Raw genomic sequence first — 19,972 nt, forward strand, 5'->3', positions numbered from 1 at the left:
GGTGTTGGAATAACAGTTTGCATACCTCTGCTGGAATACTATCGAGTCCTGGCGCCTTCTTGCTTTTCGTATAGAGGACTGTCTGTTCCAACTGTTTTATGGAGAAAAGTGGACAGTCCTCCTCGTCGTCATCCCATATGGGTGCGCAGGGAATAGTGCCCTTAGAATACTGTCCATCTACTCGGCCTTAAGTGAACAGGGTTTCCGTAGAGCCCCGATTTTTCGGGTTACTAGTTTATAACCGAGTTCCCACGGGTCCCAATGCACCTCGTCGACCCGATTCTGCCAGCAGCGAGCTTTGCTTTTGTTCATTGCACTGCGGAGTTTTCTTTTGGCTGATTTATACTACGTCACTATGGTACATGCCTCCTTCCGGTCGCTTGGACGTTGTGTTAAACGGTGGAGCCTGTGACACTCCTTCCGGGGTTCTGCGAGTTTCACTATCCACCAATGCATGGAAGGTTTGCCACGTCTCGATGCCCCCCTAGGCATGGAGACTCCGCCAGACGTCGTTATCAGGTTCATCACTTAATTAACGATAGTGTCGGCTGTAGCGCCACCGTCCCCAGGAGTACCCTCAAGCGCGGCCCCAGCTGTTCCAAGAGTTTCGAAAGACCTCCCGGTGTTCACTTGCGCAACATTCCATGCATAGAAAGAGCGCCAGGGTAGGGCACACCGAGAGTTTGTGTCCACCACTTCGAAGGCAATGTATTGATGGTCGTTTGCCGAGAAGTCTTCCAGAATTCGCCATCCGTCCACCAGCGACACTAGTGATTTCGACGTGAAAGTAACGTCTGGAATGCTTCCCTCGCAGCCCGGGCGGTGGACCGTTGGGGTAGATCTTGTGTTTAGAACTACTAGCCTTGTTCTCACCGCCATTTCCAGAATTCATTTCCCTCTGTAGTCTGTGTGAGGCATGCCCCATTCAGGTGCCTTGGCATTGAAGTCACCCCCGACCAGGATTCGCCATCTGTGTCTAAGATAGCATCCTCCAAAGCGTCAAGCCTGCATCGAAAGTCCGGCATCGTGTCATCAACGGCACAACAACGGGTATCCGGTCTAGGCCTGCCTTCATAGGGAATGTAATGATTGGAGTGGAAATAGGCGATCAGGTCGATCATCCTGAGTGGCCGATAACGACCTAGAGGGCAGAGCTATCCCAAAAATCTAAACAATTTGGCTAAATTGACCGTGAAGGTCCGCCCACAAAGATTGAAGCTCCATCAAAGTGCTCGGTCGACACGTTCTTGCACGCCTCTGTGCTAGCCAGGCTCGGGAATGTGGGGGGGTCCTTTGAGCGCTTTGATCCCTCACGCTTCATTACTAAAAGCAACGTGCCTTTTCCGATGCGTGGGTCCGCACCGGATTTTAAATTCGACTCTAAGTAGGATTTCGCGACGGCCTATCGAACGAAAACCAGAACGCGAGCTAATGTTGGAAATTAGAAAGAAGAAAAGAAAAAAAAAACCGGCTCGACCGCGCGCGTGGAGCCGTAAGTCTCCGGACCCGAGTGACGCGATCAAGGAGGGGAAGATCCACGACGGATCACCGTCTCAACTGCTGTCTCTTCCGCCTCAGATCTTATATGAGGCGCGGCCTCTGAGATTCCCACCCTTCCTCGACATCTTCAGGCCAGTTATTCAATTAGAGGATGTCCCTTAAATAGGAATTCTGCGGGAGTAAGGAGGAACTAAGGGGAGGAAGTCCTCAAACTACTTCAGATTATTCAAGCATCATTATTCCAGCCTTCAATACATGTTAAAACAAAAATTATTACAAAAAAAAAAATTAAAATAAAAATAACTAAAATGTAAAACTTACAAGAAAAGAATAAAATAAAATAAAAATCATAAAAAAAAGAAGAAGAAGAAAAGAAAATAAACGAACAACTTACTCCGATGTCACTCAGAGCTCGGATTGATGCTTCTAGTATCCATATTTTTTATAAAATTCAAAATATTAATAATAACACAATATATAGTCCTTGGAAAAAAACTAGCGTTAATTCACTCCCTCTCTATAATTTCGTACTTCACGTTTTATGGGTTTCTTTTTTTTGTTTATACACAGCGCGAGAATTCCGACACTTTACTTCGGCAGCTAAATATTAACTTAATCATCTGACACTTCAATTATCTGTCTTTTCTATTGTTTTTCTTCTCTTTGCCCTAAAACTATGCATTTAACACTTGCCAACGATTGAACGATTTGTTAACGATTTGAACTTATCCACGGAATCTTTGTTTAACATGCACTTGCGTTAGGGCTTAGCACGAGGTGGTTTTCGTTTTCTTCTCATTCAATTCTTTTCCTTTGCTCGCGAAAAATCTTCACACCTCCGGATCTTCTTCGCTTCTCTCCAAGACTTTCTCTCCTCTTTCTTTATGTCTCCTTTTATCCAAATTGAATTCTGTTCCTCTTCCTCGATTCTCTAGCCAAAAACCCGCTCCTTCTTTTTTTCTCCGTCCTCCACTCAGCACCAAAAAACAAATCTCCTCTTTCTTTATTTCTCCGGTCCTCCCCCAAGAAGCTCCAACCACCGTCCTCAGACCAAGCCTCTTCCCCGTTCTTTTTTCACTGACCCCCGCAACCTTCTCTCTGTTCTTTGTTAGTGCACCGCTTCTATTCCCCCTACATAGCCTTTCTCACTCGGCAATGTTGCGGCAACATGCGCATGCGCCTGCGGATGGGGCAAATCATTCGCCTCCTGTCAAGATCAATTCGCGCGAATGCATTGAATAATGTGCAATCTGCGGCGAACATTAAGGCAATTGCACACTATTAAATGCATTGTTTAAGCAAATTAATTAAGAAAGTGCCGAATGAAATTCCGCTCCCGTCGCGCAGCCGCGGTCACTACAGGAACTACAGACATTCCAGCTTTGCGCCGAGGTCCGCCAATTCGATATCCCTAAAAGCTGTCTGGCGTCCTGGCCTGCGCCATCGCTCCATCTTAGGCAGGGTCTGCCTTGTCTTTTTTTCTACCATAATATTGCCCTTATAGACTTTCCGGGTGGGATCATCCTCATCCATACGGATTAAGTGACCCGCCCACCGTATTCTATTGAGTCGGATTTTATCCACAACCGGACGGTCATGGTATCGCGCATAGATTTCGTCATTGTGTATGCTACGGAATCGTCCATCCTCATGTAGGGGGGCGTAAGATAGGCACTGAAAAACTTTATCGACGACAAAGCCGTCCCCTCGGCCATGGATAAGAACCCTAAGAAGGGTGCCGTCCCGAGACCATACGACAGCGATAGCTGATATGTCAGGGCGATAGCTGATATGTCAGCGAGTTTCTGGCCTCGGAATTTCACAAAGGGGCCAATCCGGGCATTGGTTACCTCCGGACATTCGCGTTTGATGGCCTCTCCTACCTCGTTCTTTTCTGTGAGGCAGTCAACACGTGGGTTCCAGGCTGGAAACGAAAGCTTTCCTCCAAGAAGCCCCTTGATTGTTTCACAGAACGTAATTTTATTTATTGTCTTCGGGCCTAGTTTGACTCGGACTCCACCACCCTTCATTTTACGAATGGAAGACACTTCTGCCCGTTGTCTTCGGGTTTAATAGTGTAACGGATTTCACTGAGCACTTAGGTTTAATAAGCAGAGCTGGCGATCTAGACCTCTTTCGTTTCCTAACCTTTTCTTTTCGGGCTCGGTTCTTCGTGTCCGCCTTAATTTTAAGGAGAGGTTTTTCTGATGCGCGACGTATTGTTATCTCTTGTTCCTCTTCGCCATCTTCTTTTGGGCCATGGAGAATAATTTCTAAAATGTTAGATATCGCCTTCTGTTTATAGTGAAGTCTAAAATTGATAGACCAGTAGCTTACTCCAAACTACAATTTTATTTTATTATGTATATATATATTTGGGGAGCAACTTACTCCCTTCAAGGGAGTTCCAGTTGCAGTTCCTCCAGTTCCATTAGCCCGTCTTTCACTCCTTCGCTGGCTTTTTTCTGGAGGAACTTACTCCCTTGAAGGGAGTAAGTTGCTCCCGAAATATGTATATACATAATAAAATGAAATTGTAGTTTGGAGTAAGCTACTGGTCTATCAATCATGGAGCATACCTGAGTGAAGTAACTTCAGATGTTCCTTCCTCTTTTCGCTTTTTCCCCAGTTCGTCCTGCAATGGGCTGTCTGCGATCCGTTTGGTACTCGTAGTGTTCTCACAGGGAGGCACGGTTGTTTCTACTTTCCGCGGATTTTCTCTTTCTCTCCATGTACGCCTATAATATAAAATCCTGTCCAGGAGCTCCTTCAGTTCCATTAGCCCGTTTTTCACCCCTTCGCTGGCTTTTTTCTGGAGGAACGTCACAAATCGCATACACTTTACAACTACCCCGCATTTCTTAATAAGCGTTTCCTCTTCAGCTTGCGCTAGAGTAGTCGACAGCCCTCCCATTCGGCTTATATTCTAAGCCATTTGGTTGGTTTCGGCAGTTTCCACTATGCTTCCTTCCACAATTATAGCATTGCGTGGTATGGTCACTTTTCGAATCCTTCTCTCCGTCTGCGCGTCTCGATGTCTCGTCGGGTATTTCAGCCCTTTTTGCGTCCGTTGTGGGGGGCTGGGGCGGGCGGCACATTTTCGTGGTGCGAATAAACGCAGCCAACTCACTCTCCACTTCCACTATCTCCTCGTTTGATTTGTTTTTGTTCACCGTTTAAGCTGTTTATAAGCGCATCGTGTGCAAGGGAGCGGGCCGCAATAGTCAGGAATGGGTATATCCTCGGGGAAAAAGCCTCTACACCAGTTCCCTGAGGCCTAACCTATAATTGATCTCTGAACTCACGGACGGATCAGCGCCCGCTCGGGGCAACGCGGTCTTCGAATACCGGTTCAATGCACACTACCCGACCAGGGTCCCGAAGGGACTGGCTCCCGATACACGCCACAACTATCACCTTCGAAGAGCTAGGCTCACCCCATCGACGTCTACAAGTAGTTGTCGACGGCTCCGGGGACTCCCAGTTTGTCCCGGCATGTATGGTCATTAGCAGTTTGCTCTTTACCGAGAAACTTTCTCGAGGCTACTGCTTAAGACGCGGGTATTATGCTATTGGGTCAGAATTACTTCTTCGGGCACCTCGGGGATTCCACTCCCCGTATCGTAAGCGATCCGCTAGGGATCGTTGATGATCTCTGAAGGGTTTACAAAACTTCAACTTTATTTTTCTTTAGATATAATTGACATTTAGTACTTATAGTATTATACTTTAAAATTAACAATTGGTTGAGAGGAATTTTCCTCTCCTCGGGCTCGTGCTATCTCCAACTGACACCGAGACACGATTTTCTCTGTCAAAAATTGTTTTTCGATGTCATGGTCGCCGCAATTTACACTTGTGTCCGTCCGTACATGAAAAATTACGACGCGCAAATCGCTCGTTGCGCCATGAGAAAATCGGCAAATCGTCTGTATCCGTTGACGGATTGGTCGTTGTAATATCCATTTAGTCCGAGGCTTTTTTTTGGGCTTCCTAACTTCGGTTTTCCGTGTAGGCTTGTCAGTCCTACTCAACCCCCAACCAGGAGGACCAGTAGTTCCCGGTTTTAGATGCGAGAGACTTGTCTTCATTTTCCTCCCTCTGCAGCTTTCCGTTAAGAAAGACTCCCCGCCATCACCACGTTACGATAAAGATAGGATTCGTAGCAATCCACGTTTTCGCTCTGGGAAACTATCACTATCAGTGGCTTCTTCACCTACCAAATTCAAAGCCCATTGACTGTGACAATAAGGATATAATACTTTAGATACATTTAAAGTTGGCGGTGCACTGGCTAGACCAAATACTTAGTTGCTAATGCCGCTAATTTCAAATATGCTAATTCATTAATGTTGATGGAAGTAAGTTTTCCATGGAAAAAGATCTTCAAACTGAAATTATCTTATCAATTTAAGTAAAGAATTTTCAAATTAGATAAAAATTGCAGTAATTTCATTCAATTAGAAATGTTAGCAGCTCAAGTGATTAGTTAGAGGAGCATCTACACATAACTGGCAATTATTTACTTAATGAATAAAATCACCACGATTTATTAAAAGGGGATTAGTGTCGATATTAAATTTCGCAAAGTGAATTACTAGTATCATCGATTTAATCGAATTACTATCTAATCAATAAAGAGGAGTGGAACGGCCAGTGTGTGATACAGAGATAAAATATTCAATGGCGCATTTGTTACTTCGTGTAGGCGTTGAATGACTCAAATTAAGATCAGACATTTAGTGACGACGATGTCAAAGACTCGGTAAATATATATGTATGTGTATTAGATTGATATTATTATTCTGGCCTTGCATTTTAAACAAAAGAACTACTCCATCAGACATTTTGATAGCTGTCAGCAATCTAGTAGGCATAAGAATAGCAGAAATCTATTATTTTTCGAAAGTTTTCCGGAGTTAATTCCACATTATTCACTGCTTACGTATGCGTACAATTTACTTGGATATCTTCTGCTAACATATACATTGCTATTTCCGGTAAATTTATCTTCGTTTTTCAAATCCGTGAAATTTTACTCTACTGTAGGTTTAAATATGGAGCATCATACTGAAAAGTTTGGTGGAAATCCTACTATTATTATCAAAGTTGTAATAGGTCAAAAGTTGTCTCTTTCGCGTACTACACCGAATTGAATATTAAAAATTGAAAGAATACGCTTGTAAAACTGTGTACACATCTATGTAGGTTATGGGATATTTAGGTTTTGCTTTTATTGGAAGAAGGCCCTGTAGTGAACCCTAGCACTTTGGTTGGTCTCACTGAGGAACCCAGGCATCCTTTATATTAGGAAGTCATTTGGCTTTACTCATTTCAATCGTCTCATTATATTAGAGTTATCAGTCAATTTTCGGACTTTGTTATTTTCAAGTGTGCGTAGTCGGTAATTACTCTTAATTGCTTGGTTTTTGATGACTTCATTAAACAACTATACTATCAGGTTCCAATGCAGATCCTCATAATGAATAAACGAGGAATCGGCTACTATGCGTCTAACCATTTTATTTTGGAACATGTGTATGACCTCCAGGTTCGATTTTTTGGCACAGCCACAGAGCTGTATCCTGTACACCCCTATGGGCCTTCAGGTGTGTTTGTATTACTAGTTATCGACGGTTAGCTGGAAATTCATCTATATCTGGCATCTAGATTTCTTCATAGAATGTGTCTTTTCCTTCTGAGCTTAGCATCGAGGGTGATACTTATATATTTAAACTTCCTCGCCTTTGGCATGTCTTGTGACTGTCCTGCGGTACACCAGCTGTACTTTTTTTTCAGTTCAGAGTACATTGCTTCGTATTTCACTCTGAATAGGCGTTCTGATGGATATGATTTTGAAATTTCTAGATCTTCTAGGAAGTCCCTATGCAATTTATACAACAGACCCTAGTGCTACACTCTATCAAACACCTGGACCACATCGAAGAAAATGGCTGGCAGCACCGTTTGTATCGCATTTTCTATCGTATTCATGGTCCTGTGCACTTGTTGGATTGTGGAGTGCTTTTCACGGAAATCGAATTGATGAGATGGTATTCGATTTCGATCCACAATGATCTGTTTTAGTCTCTTAAGGAAAACCCTTTCAAATAGCTTGGCTGCAGCTGGGAGTAGCAATATTGGACGATGTTGCGTTGGGCTAGTGACGTGATACGCTTTGATCACATCCGAAATGAGGATAGCCGCGATCGATATGGGGTTGCACCGATCGATTTCTATGTTTACAATCTGTTATTCATCAAGTCTTTTATTTAAAATATCAAGTCTATCTGGAATAGTTTTCAGTATTTAGCTACTATCGGATGAGCCGACCCCGCTTATGAACGGGATAAAGGCTGAAGAAAAAGAAGATTTAGTTACTATCGGCATTATTTTTGGTTAGTACACCTTGCCTTACCACCTGTGAGTATTCTATTTTCTCGGATCTAATAACAGGCGTCGGATTGTTTTTGGGCGGTTAAGGTTGTTGTTTTTCAGGAGCAGCCAACTTTGGCGTCATACCCTCAGGATTGACCTCCTGTAGACCGCATTTAGTTTCTTAGCGTTAACTGACATATGTATCGAGCATAAGTGAGGTCACCACCCAATAAGCAACTTTCCGTAGCACACGTAGGTGTTCCGTAGCACTCCCACGTTCGGCGTCATCTTTGCCAAGGCCACACTTGTAGTGGATAATGTGTCGCAAACATGCTGCACGTGTTGCCTATAACTAAACTTCCTGCTTATCACGACTCCCCAGCATTCGATGATCGGCTTGGAAGTGATGATATAATTTCCGATTCTAATACAGGAGTAATTCCTCTTCCAGCGCTTAGTGATGAGGACCGCTTTCATTTTTTCCTCCACAAGTGCATCAGAGCTCTCTTGCCAACCCTTAACAGCACTGATTGCCTCGCTTGAGTATAACTCAGCATCTTTGTGATGCTTTGCCACAACAACCAGCGTTGAACATGATGTTTCACCGTAGTGGACCCAATACGGAGCCCTGCGGGACACCTGCGGAAACAACGTACTCCTATCAGCTAAATAACTATCGACGATAGTAGCAAGATAGGCGGGGATTCCAACCTTTGCTGGGGATTTCTCTATTAGATTGCAATTGGCCAAATTGAATGGATTTTTCCTCTCCAGAGTTACTATCACGCTTGCTGGTACTACCCTTTCCGTGGATTGCATCTTTAGAGAAGCCAGTAGCCAATTTGATGGTATCAATGGTTGATCTGGTTTTACGGAACCCATACTGCTGATCTGAAAGGCCGCCTTGGCTCTCAACAACCGGGAGTAACCTATTATAGATTACCCGATCTAACATTTTCCCCACATTGTCCAAAAGACATATGGGTGTATGAGGATGGTTCACCTGGAGGCCAGGCCTAGGCAAGAAGTACCAACTTCAGCTGCTTCCATGTCGCTGGAAATCTCCCTTTGAACATGTACGCTTCGAACAATTCAACGAACATGTCCGGTCTGGGTTTCACGGCAAGCTTAAGGGCCTTATTCGGTACTCCCTCTAGGCCCGGCACTTTATTGTCTCCTATTCTACCGCAGATCTCCAGCAGCTCATCACTGCTCTCTTGCTGCGGGAATAACCCTGGATAGTTATTAGCGGAGATGAACAACCACTGAATAGTCCCATCACGATTCTATAAGCATTCTCCCGCGGGTTTATCTCCGCTTCTGAGCAGAGCTTCTTAAAGCGTTTCCTCTTGCTTCGGTGGATGACAAGCTGGAGTATTTTACGGGCTGCCTTATAGGCGCGCTCTTTTTGCCCCTAATCGTCTCTAACAATCGCTCTATGAGCCGCTCTTCTGGCTCGGTGGCAAGCTGATCGAAAGTTGGCCAGTTCACCAGTAGTTTGGTCTTCAACTGGGGAATGAGCACCTCCTAGGCATGGACGCGTCACATGCTTTGGCGATGCATTGAGGCAGATGGACGGCTTTTTCCGTGGAGGCACCTACTTTATTAGGTTGATCTAACCACACCTCTATAAAGGTCTGCTCATCCAGAGATTTTGCAGACCAGCCTGAAATCAAGCATTTGCTCGAATTCAGACAGTGTCAAACTTGGTGGGGCATAGCAACTGTATACATATACACCTGCCTAAGATGGAGCGATGGCGTAGGCCAGGACGCCAGACAGCTTTTAGGGATATCGAATTGGTGGACCTCGGCGCAAAACCGGGATATCTGGAGTTCCTTATTAAGGCAGGCCTAGACCGGATACCGGTTGTTGCGCCGTTGATGATGATGATGAAGCCACTGCCTGCCTGACTTGCAGTACATTGTATGGCCTGTCGACCGCAAGCCTATATCTCAGCTCCACCAGTCGGATCTTTGACCCATATGCCACCGTGACGGTGTCTACACAGTTCGCTTACGATGGCGATTTCCATCTCAGATTCGAACGTGGCCTGCTCAAGTAAATCCTGAGCGACCCTGCAATGATTGAGGTTTATTTGAATAAACCTCATTTTCTCATTACAGTGAGCGCCTTCCGAAATTCCGGACATTTACCACTTCCGGCAATATGCCGGTTATCCTGTCCCTCTTTTACTTCGCACAAATGGCATTTGGGGTCCCTATTGCACTCTCTGGCAATACGATCTTTCTCCCCACAACTTCTGCATCGATCAGTTCCATCAATGCTGCGGTGCATGCCTTCGGGAAGTGCCCAAACATGAGGCATTCAAAGCACCTCTTCAGTGACATTTGTTCTCTTAAACGGCAAACAACCCATCCAATCTGAACCCTTCCGGCAGCCAACAACATCTGTGCTGCCTCCGCTGGTACTCGTATTGTGGTCGTTTGAGTACCACCATAGGCTTTTCGTAAGCCCATAACAAACTCCCCGGTAGGTTTTTTCAACTTGAATTGCTCCTTCAGAGCAGTACAAATTTCTCCTTTCGATGTCACTTCATCGAGATCCTTACATTGTATATAGATCTCATGTTTTTAGGCACGCACTGCGGCAGACTCCCTAAGTGAGTTTTTCACTTGAGTTTTGCCCACGCTGGATCTTTTCAGCTCGAACATGCGATCCCCTTTCTGGGTTTTTCGGATTCTGTTCCGTTCAGATCTTTTATGTCGAGCTCAGCTTTGACATTTTTGAGTATCTCCGCGTAGGACAGATTACCTTTACTGGAGATAACAATTGCATCTGGACGAGTTCACACTTCTGCCTTTCGTTCTACTTCTTTGTTGGTAACTTTAGTCCATCCATCGATTTCGTTCGTCTTGGGCTTCGCAACGCTGGTCAAGTTTCCTAGATTCGCTGTACGCTTTCCTCCTTCTGAGCTGTTGGTGTTGATTTTCAGAATGTCTTGTCCGCCTTTTTTTCGCCTGACTGCTGATTATTTAAAGGATCCCCCTCTTTTTCACGTACTCGTTTATTTCGCCGCGATTCGATGGTAGTACGGTTAGGCATCACTTGGGTCGTTTGTGACACTGGTAGCACAGCGGGGTTCGGCGTATTCTTATTATTCTTTTCCTCCATCGGTGATCTATTACAAAGTACTGTAATAGCCCTCACCACATTTTTTATGGCTTGGTGCACATTGTGCTCGTCCTTGATAAACTGGGACAGTTCAACAATTTTTGCCCCAAGCGGGGTGAAGGGTAATTCCTCCGGATCGGGACTTTGCGCTTTATGAGCCCCTACAGGGTTACTCCTTTTGTATGCTCCTTCTTTTTTGTCGTTTATTGACCTTGCCTCTACCTTATCCTTTACCGTCTTTGATTTTGGTGGAGATCTCATTGTTGCCGAGTTTCTTTGGAATGGGTCCCTTTCTTGAGCCTGGAGTACCTCCTGCTGTCTCGCACCTTCAACATATGCGGTAGATGCTATCACGGTTTTTGTCGTCCAACGGTCATCTTTGTTTGATTTTGTTACTGGTGTTCTTGATAAGGTAGTACTTTGTTTGAACACCTCCTTTTCCAGATCAAGATCACTTGTAGCATCATATACTACGGCGATCAAGTTGTCCACCACTGTGGCGCTGCGGTCGAGAAATATCGACTTCCAGGAGCCCGCTTGCTCAATCCCAAAAGCCGGCGGTACTGGGGTTCCGAGCAGCTGCATGGCAAGTTTCCTCCTTCTCACGTCTTACATGGTGATTTCATGTTCTAGGTATCCTTTCCATAGCCATTTTGGTCCAAGTACCAGAGATGAGCAAGCACTAGCCCATGCACAGTCAGAAAAGAAAGTGGCTGAACACTTATTTACACATCAATAGGTATGCCCCTCTCCGCCAACTGGCGACTCCTCACTGTCTGTCTGTCTATCACACACGATTTATTCGGACCCGGCTATACTGATTATCACGAAAATTAGTTAGAGCGTATAGTCTGTGGATCCCTTTACATAAAGCAAGTGGTGCCATTTTTGGTTAAGTTTAAGGGGGGAGGGGGGCTCCCCATATATGCGAAAGTAGGTTGCATCATTTTTTTCACAGAATGGGGCCATGCGGGGCATCAAATGAAAGGGCTAAATTAGTACTTTTCGAAACTGGTTCCAGATTTGATTTCGAGTGAAACGTTGGGGAGCGAGTGCTTAAAATATAGCCATCAAAAAGTGTAACGGGTCTTTCAGGGGTTTTCAGAACCTATCGACTCACTACGTTTTTTAAAAGTTCCAAATTCTGTGATTCGCTGAGTAGGTATATGTACTATACAGATACTAGGTTTATTGTGGCGATTGGATTAATTGCAATTTACAGTTCAATGCTCTTAGAATGATGTCAAAAACTGATTGAAATCCATTCACTCGCATGCAAAAAAACGTGAAAATATGTCATAATGTGGTTTCCCCCATTGAATTATTATTATTCATGTTCAAAAATACACAAAAACATGATAAGTCCCTTCCGATGTAGTATAATAAATAGTATACACTTAACATAACATAGCATAAAGGTTTGAACATCATATTAGATCACCATATTAGATGATGTTACGTTATGTCGATCATAAATGCGAATTAATAAATTTCAGAATATCTTGCAATATCCAAAGATGAGTGTTCGCAACTCGCCACTTAGGTAAGTGATTGATATGATAAGCATGCAATTACGTATGTCAAGACGTCTGAGTGTCGAAGCTGGTTAAGCTTTTCCATAATTCCAAGGAACTCCAAGGAGTGTCTACAGCAAACATTTATTCATTCGATGCAAATATGATGAACCTATGATCGCTGCATATAATACCATTTGCTTGGCTTCATGTATAATTTTGATAGCGGCCAATAAATTGATAACCAAATTCTAATCAGAAAGTCGCTTGGGCAGTGTCTAATTCCTTATCAAATATAATATTATCGTGCAAATTATAATCACAAAAATCATTTATGTTCTGTCTTTTGAGGCATTTTACCTGGTCGATTAGCAGCCCCGTGTGAATTGTGAATACGAAATAAACGCGGAATATTCATTCAGTTCGAAAATATACTGATTTCGTTCAGGAATTTACAGTGGCCAACTGAACGCTTAGGTATACTCGTGGTATTCCAGCATTACGATAATTTACGTGTTTATTTTGATAAATATCAGAAGCTGAGTTAATAAGAATATCAAATAAAAAAAATTAGTGAAAGGCTGTGTTTCAGAATACTAATGTTACTCTATAACGAACGGTTCCGTCAACATGTGTAATAATTATTCTCAATCGATCGTGTGCGCGCTTTTCAACGGTTTTCAGTGACTAGTGAAGTTCAAATATTGGAAATTATCGCCGGAGTGGCTCTATTTGCTCACACACGTAATTCCTTCTGAAAGTGGTTTATTGTTTACAGTTTCCAGAGTACTCGTATGTTGTTTCGAGTGTATTGTTCAGATAATCCGTAGCCGAGTGTGTACTCTCCGATTCCAAGGAGTCTATGCTGCTCGAAATCCTTTACTTACATGATTTGAACTACAGGAAAGCTGGATGTCAAGTTTGGATAGTATAATGGTTGTGAGTATTATTTCCTGTGTTACCACTCAATTTGACTTGAATACTTTACTTTGCTCAATACAAATCGGGTTAGTTTAAGTACATCGGTTCCAGCAATAGTCTCTATGTAACTTACAAGTAGATAGTGTTTGCAACACAAAGTATACCCTATTGCGACTAAGGAACGTTCTTACAGATGATTACGATACAAGAGCATTTTAAGTGTTATTTACAGAATCTTTCAAGGGGGTGGAAGCATTCAATTTCAATTTTGCTCGAAAGGGAAATGTCGAAGATAAGTCGGAATTGTAGTTTCAAACTGAAACACTAGTTTTCGGAAACCAAAGAACTAATTTGACTTTGTGTAAAACTGCAACATTAAGGAGGTCATCCCCCATTTATTTTGCACGAATTGTATCTAGATATAGTGGAGAATAAGTGGGCAAAAGGATTTTCCAATATTCAGAGCCGTTCAGAAATTACAGTGTTTGCAGTCGCGGCTAGAGTACTCGATGAGAAGGAGCATCGCATCTTTTTTTACCTGTTAGTTTTTTACCTGAGCCTTATAAATTCGAACACAGGTATAAATATAAGAAGATGGAAAACCAATCAATTGTCTAAACTTATTTCCTGTTTGGAATAAAAAGGATAATCGAGTCTAGAGTGAGCACTGAAAGGCTTTCAAGCTGTACTCTTATTTTTCGTTGTAAGTATTGTGTTGTTTGTGTGTTGATTTATTTTTAAGGTTTTGTTTGTAAAACAAAACCTTATTAAAATCGGTTTACTGTCTGTCTGTCTTTTTTTTCCCGATGGAAGGTGGAAAGCTTCAAAAGCTACCGCAGGCTCCTGCCACACGGTTATGTGGGACTCTTACCCACTAAAATCACCTCCTTCTCCTTCCACTCTCCCCGCGGGACTCCCATTTGGTATTACGTCGCGGGGCTGGATCAGAATTTATTCTGCGCTCATGTCAACATTCGTGTTCCTCTCGCGTTCATTCTTTCGGATGACTTCCTCCTGCCTAAGCTTCTTTCCGATGGCTGTAATAACTTTTTCAACTTCGGTCCATATCCCCTTGGCTTTCACCATAAGCTCCATGATATTTTCGGGTGTAAAGTGCTCCCCGGTTGTAGCTTCTAATGTAGCCCTTTGGGTTTCGAATCTGGGGCAGTGAAAAAAGACGTGTTCTGCGTCCTCTGGAATGTTTGCACACTGTGGGCAATATGGCGAATCATCACGCCCAAATCGATACAGATTGAGTTAGGTCGAAACCTACTTCGCCGTGAGGTCGCTCGATCCATTTCCGGATATCCCATATGATTTCGTGAGTCCAACGGCCTTTTTCTGACTCGTCCCACTTCTCTTGCCATTCCGCGACAGTTTCAGCTCGTGCGAACTGTCGCCGACGGGCAGGAGATTCTCCGGTGAGGTACGTTCGATCGTAAAGTCGTTGTATTTCTTTCGCCAGAATCTCAATCGGGATCATTCCTGCTATCACGCAAGCTGCTTCATTAGAAATTGTTCTGTAAGCGCAACATGTTCGGAGTACACTTATGCGATACGCAGCTCCAATCTTTTTTTTATTTATTATATTTTCCAGTGCATCTGCCCATACTGGGGCTGCATACAGTAGGATCGAACTGACCACCCTTGAAATAAGGAGTCGACGACTCGGCCTTGGGCCACCTATATTTGGTAGCATTCTCGCAACCAGCACTCCGATGTTATATGCCTTGGTTGCTGCACCCTCCACATGCAATCTGAAATTCAACCTCTCATCAATCATTACACCTAAGTACTTAAGTGCAGGCTTGGAATAAATTGTTTGCGTTCCAACTTTGATCTTCATGGAAGTGCACTTTCTTCGCTTGGTAATAACTACTATTATACTTCCGTCTTATGCTTTGCGAGCTGTAGACCAGCATTCTCTAACCAGGATTTAATCTCATAGACTGCTTCATTTGCATAGAGCTCGGCTTCCTCGAGAAGGCGTGCAACAACCGTCACACCAATATCGTCCGCGAAACCAATGGAGGCCACACCAGTAGGAAGGTCTAGGGTCAGTACCCCGTTATACATAATAATCCACAAGAGTGGCCCTAGGACAGACCGCAGACAGAACTCCGCATGTCGTTTGGTAGGATTTCATTCCTTCATCTGATTCGCAGCACAGAGTCCTATCGATTAGGAAGTCGGCAACAATACGCACCAGGTACTTCGCCACGCCTAAGTTAAATAGGGACTCAAGTATCTTGCTCTATCTAGCGGAATTGAAGGCATTCTTCACATCAAGTGTAATCACTGCACAACATTTGCCCTTGTCAAGTGCGGTCTTAGCTGTGTTAGCTACTAGCGCAAGTGCATCCGTTGTAGATCTCCCCTTTCGAAAACCGAACTGATTTTCGGAGAGACCGCCATCCTTTTCGGCAATTCGAATTAATCTGTTATAGATTACTCGTTCGAATAGTTTGCCAGTATTATTTAGAAGGCATATCGGCCTGTAGGACGAAGCTTCACCCAAAGGTTTGTTTGGCTTGGGGACTAGAATTAATTTCTGCTTCTTCCATTGTGTAGGAAATACTCCTTCTTTAAGGCATGTGGTGAACACCTCGGCAAACATATGTGGAGCTATTTTTACTGCTGCCTTCAGAGCTTTATTGGGGATGCTATCCAAGCCAGGTGATTTATTTCCAACAGTTTTATCCGCAGCTTCGAGGACCTCCTTTTCGCTTACCATGGGAACTTCCGCGGTGTCTATCTCGACAGTGGGAAGGTTAGCGGTACTCACATTCTGTGGGAAAAGATCCGTTACTATTTCATCAAGCAGAGTAGGGGAAGAGATCGGTGGGGAGCGTTTGCCTTTAACTTTCGATATTACGGTTTTATAGGCGCCACCCCAGGGGTTCGTGTCAGCTTCATTACAAAGTCGCTTAAAGTGTTCGCATTTACTTTTCATGATGGCCACATGTAGTTTCTTCCGAGCATTTTTATATTCTTCATGTAATTGCTCGTATCCAGATCGGTTTCTATTTCGCTGACTGCGCCTTCTGGCCTTGAGGCAGGCCTTGCGGTATTCTCCGATTTCAGAATTCCACCAAAAGTTCGGAACTCGCTTCTGTGATATAACATACCTTGGCATGGATGCGTCACATGCTCGTCGCAACTTCTCGCCAATCTGCAGAGCTTTATTTTCTGCGCTTCCTTCAAGCGCTGTATTTTGTTGCAGAACCTCTCCGAAAATCTCCTCGTCAAACCTATTAGCTGCCCACCTTCCAGCTCTCGTCCGAGATCGTTTCATTCGTTTTCCATATCTGATTTCAAAAATGATGGTCTGGTGGTCGCTATGTGTATATTCGTCACTGACATACCACTGCAGATCCTTAGCTAGAAGATCGCTCACAAAAGTGACATCTATCACGACCCCATTTCTCTCTTACGGAAAGTGTTCACGCATCCAGTGTTAGCCACTACAAGATTCAGATGAGAAAGAGCTTCGAGTAATATTCGTCCTCTTGCGTTCGTTTCTCGGCTGCCCCATTCTTCAGCCCATGCGTTGACATCTCCAGCCACTATCTTAGGACTATGGTTTTGTGCGTCTGCTGCTAACCTCTCCACCAAAGAATGGAACTCCTCTGTCGTAAGGCTTGGAGCCGCATAACAGCTGTAAATAGATATTCCGCCTATTTTTCCTCTAGTGAAGCCATTCTCGAGGATCTTGGTGGTTCCTTCTATGGCCCGATTTCCGCATGTCCATATCGCTGCCTTTCCGCTCTTATCCGCGACCCATACTCCACTGTCTAGGTTTTTGTACTGCTCGCAGATAATAGCAACGTCGATTTTGTTTTCGAATATCGTCTGGGAGAGCAGGTCCTGAGCCGCTTGGTAATGGTTCAGGTTTAGCTGTAGGAACCTCATTTGCGCATAGTGTTGATCGCCTTCCTATACACCGGACATGTGCTGCTGCCTGTGACATGGGCGCTGTCAATGTCGTTTATTTGCATGCAGAACAGACAATTGGGTTTTCCTTCGCAGGCTTTTGCAATGTGGCCTTTATTTCCGCATTTACGACACAGGTCGGACCTATCGTGAACGCTAGTACATTTCTTCGCCACGTGCCCAAATTCCAAACACCTGAAGCATCTTTTTAGAGTTATCTGCTCTCGTAGTCGGCAGACGACCCAGCCAATCCGAACTTTACTGGCTGTGATAGCCCTTTTGGTCGCTTCAAGTGTTAGGCTTATGGACGCAGTTTGTGTGCCGCCATATGCCTTCCTCAGCCGTAGAATATCTCGCTCCTGGACCGATTGTATTCCCAACTGGGATCGTAGCGCTTGACAAATTTCTTCCTTCGTTGTGATCTCGTCCAAGTCTTTACACTCAATAACCACACGATTTTGACTGAGCTTCACTTCTGCTGCCTCACTCAGGGACGACTCGATTTTTTTCTGCAAGTCTTCTGACTTGTTTTCGCCTGGTTTGAATTCCAGCAATAGGTCGCCCTTCTGTGTTCGCCTTATGCGGTTCACACTTTCACCTAGCTCCATTAACGAGGTGTCTGTTTTGACCTTGCGCAGAATATCAGCGTACGTAAGCTCACTTGTTTTTGTTATTATTAGCGCATCAGGCCTGCTTCTCTTCTGCAGCATTTTCTTCTTTTCCACCTTAGTCCAAGTGGAACCTTGATTGGAGTTACCGTCTTTCGTCGTAGGCTCTGGTAGTCTTTCGCGAATTTGCCGTGGAGGCGTTTTCTCCATTTTGCGTTTTTGGCTACGTCGAGGAGATTCCGGTTCCCCATTAGACTCTCTCGGTCTTTTACGGAGCTCCGGAGTTTCCTTAATAGTGAAGGGGCTGCCTCTAGATGGAAGCAGCACTCTAGGCGTTGACTGCAGTGCTGCAGTTTCTCCCTGTTTCTTCCCTTCACTACTTTGTTTTAGTTCTTCTCGTACTTCAAGATACGCAGCTCTAATAGCACGCACTTGGTCTTTAATCGCGTGATGGACATTATACCGAACGTTTACATACTCCATGAGGTTTTTTATCATTGTCCCTAGCTTAGTTATCGCCTCCGGCTCACTACTCGCATCCTCAATTGAGGCGCGTTGGCTAATTTTGTGAGCATTATCGGGCTTTGCTGTCGGGGATCGCATTACTTTACCGTTCCTCTTAAATGGGTCGCCTCCAATTTTTACCAGTGGCGTCTTCTCGCCGACGCCCTTACTACTGGGGACCAGGCTGGATGTTGTGTTACCATCCAACGTCCGGGCGGATGTCTCTTCTCCTGGTTGATTATATTCACCTTCCATTTTTTTAAATAATCTAATAATCAAAACAAATCAAGCAAGTTACCTACCGTAGCACTGCATTCCATAGTGTTTGTGAAGATAATAAGCTGTAATTCTTGACGAATAGAAAATTCAAATTTCGCTTTCAGTGGGATTCAAACCCAGGGTGGAAATGGAATTCTGGTGAATGAGTATCAATAAGTTATACGCAGCACTATACGAACAGAATGTCTGTCTGTCTGTCCGTCTGTCTGTCTGTCTGTCTGTCCGTCACACGCATTTTTCTCGGAGACGGTTATAGTGATTGACATCAAATTTGGTAGAAAGGTGGGAACTGTGAACGCTCACGCACATAGTGAGCTACATCCTTTTTCGATGAATTTAAGGGGGGATCCCCATACATGCAAAAGGGGGGTGTACATTTTTTTTCATCAAATATATTCATGTGGGGTATCAAATTAAAGGTCTCGGTTAGTACTTTTCGAAGCCGGTCTTAGTTTTGACTTTTGGTAAAAAGGTGGGGAGTGCGGGGGGTTGAGAGTGGTCATTTTTTTAACGAACCCATTCTCAGGAACTACCCAACCGAAAAATCTGGAAAAAATCAGGGAGCTGTCACTATATGGTGCCTAGGCTCCAAAATACTCTTCACATCGATACCTGTTCAAATAAAGTTAATAATAGTATATTACTATAATTTTTAGTAATTGACAGGAAAACCCTCCTTAATTTCACCCTAGAATCACAAAATTGTGCAGCAATGTAGGCTATAGTATAGGTCATAATCCTGCCAAATTTGGTGAAAATCGCACTATTACTAACAAAGTTATACTAGGTAAACTCTGTCGCTCCTCTGCAAATTCAAGACTATGAATGTCAATATCAATTGAAAGTGGCTATTTTCATATATTATGTGAAATATTTTACGTGCTACTTGCTAATGGGACAAATGCACACCCAAATCTCTTTATAAAAGAAATACCCAAAACCTTTCATACCTGAAGCGTCTAGCTTCCGGTTTCCCGACTTGTTTTAAATGATCGTACGAAGGGAGATCGCTTTAACGTTCAACGTCATGCTCGCACTAAAAAACGAGTATTTCATGAGAATCGATACTTATCAGAGAAGAAAAAGGACTTCGCATCAACATCAGCAAAGAAACCTTTAGCAAGCATGAACATGGATGTTCCGGGAGTTTTCTCCGGTATTTCTGCAAATAATAAAATATACGTGGTAGTAAAAAAGGAA

General features: G+C 43.8%; 1 protein-coding gene across 7 annotated transcripts in view; it reads left to right on the forward strand.

Annotated features, from left to right (window-relative positions):
- The window catches only part of LOC119659037 (5-hydroxytryptamine receptor 1D), a 384,779-nt gene that overhangs the window by 120,429 nt on the left and 244,378 nt on the right, over positions 1-19,972 (forward strand). For 3 of the 7 annotated variants that reach the window (XM_038066933.1, XM_038066935.1, XM_038066932.1), the window contains exon 1: positions 12,579-13,466. The exons of 1 other annotated variant lie outside the window; for it this stretch is intronic. The gene's annotated coding sequence lies outside the window, so the exon portion shown is untranslated. Of the gene's footprint in view, positions 1-12,509; positions 12,557-12,578; positions 13,467-19,972 lie in introns of those variants that run through there. 3 more of the 7 variants (XM_038066937.1, XM_038066934.1, XM_038066938.1) reach the window with 2 other exon arrangements.

The sequence above is a fragment of the Hermetia illucens genome, chromosome 6 (assembly GCF_905115235.1).
Source record: "Hermetia illucens chromosome 6, iHerIll2.2.curated.20191125, whole genome shotgun sequence".
NCBI lineage: Eukaryota > Metazoa > Arthropoda > Insecta > Diptera > Stratiomyidae > Hermetia > Hermetia illucens.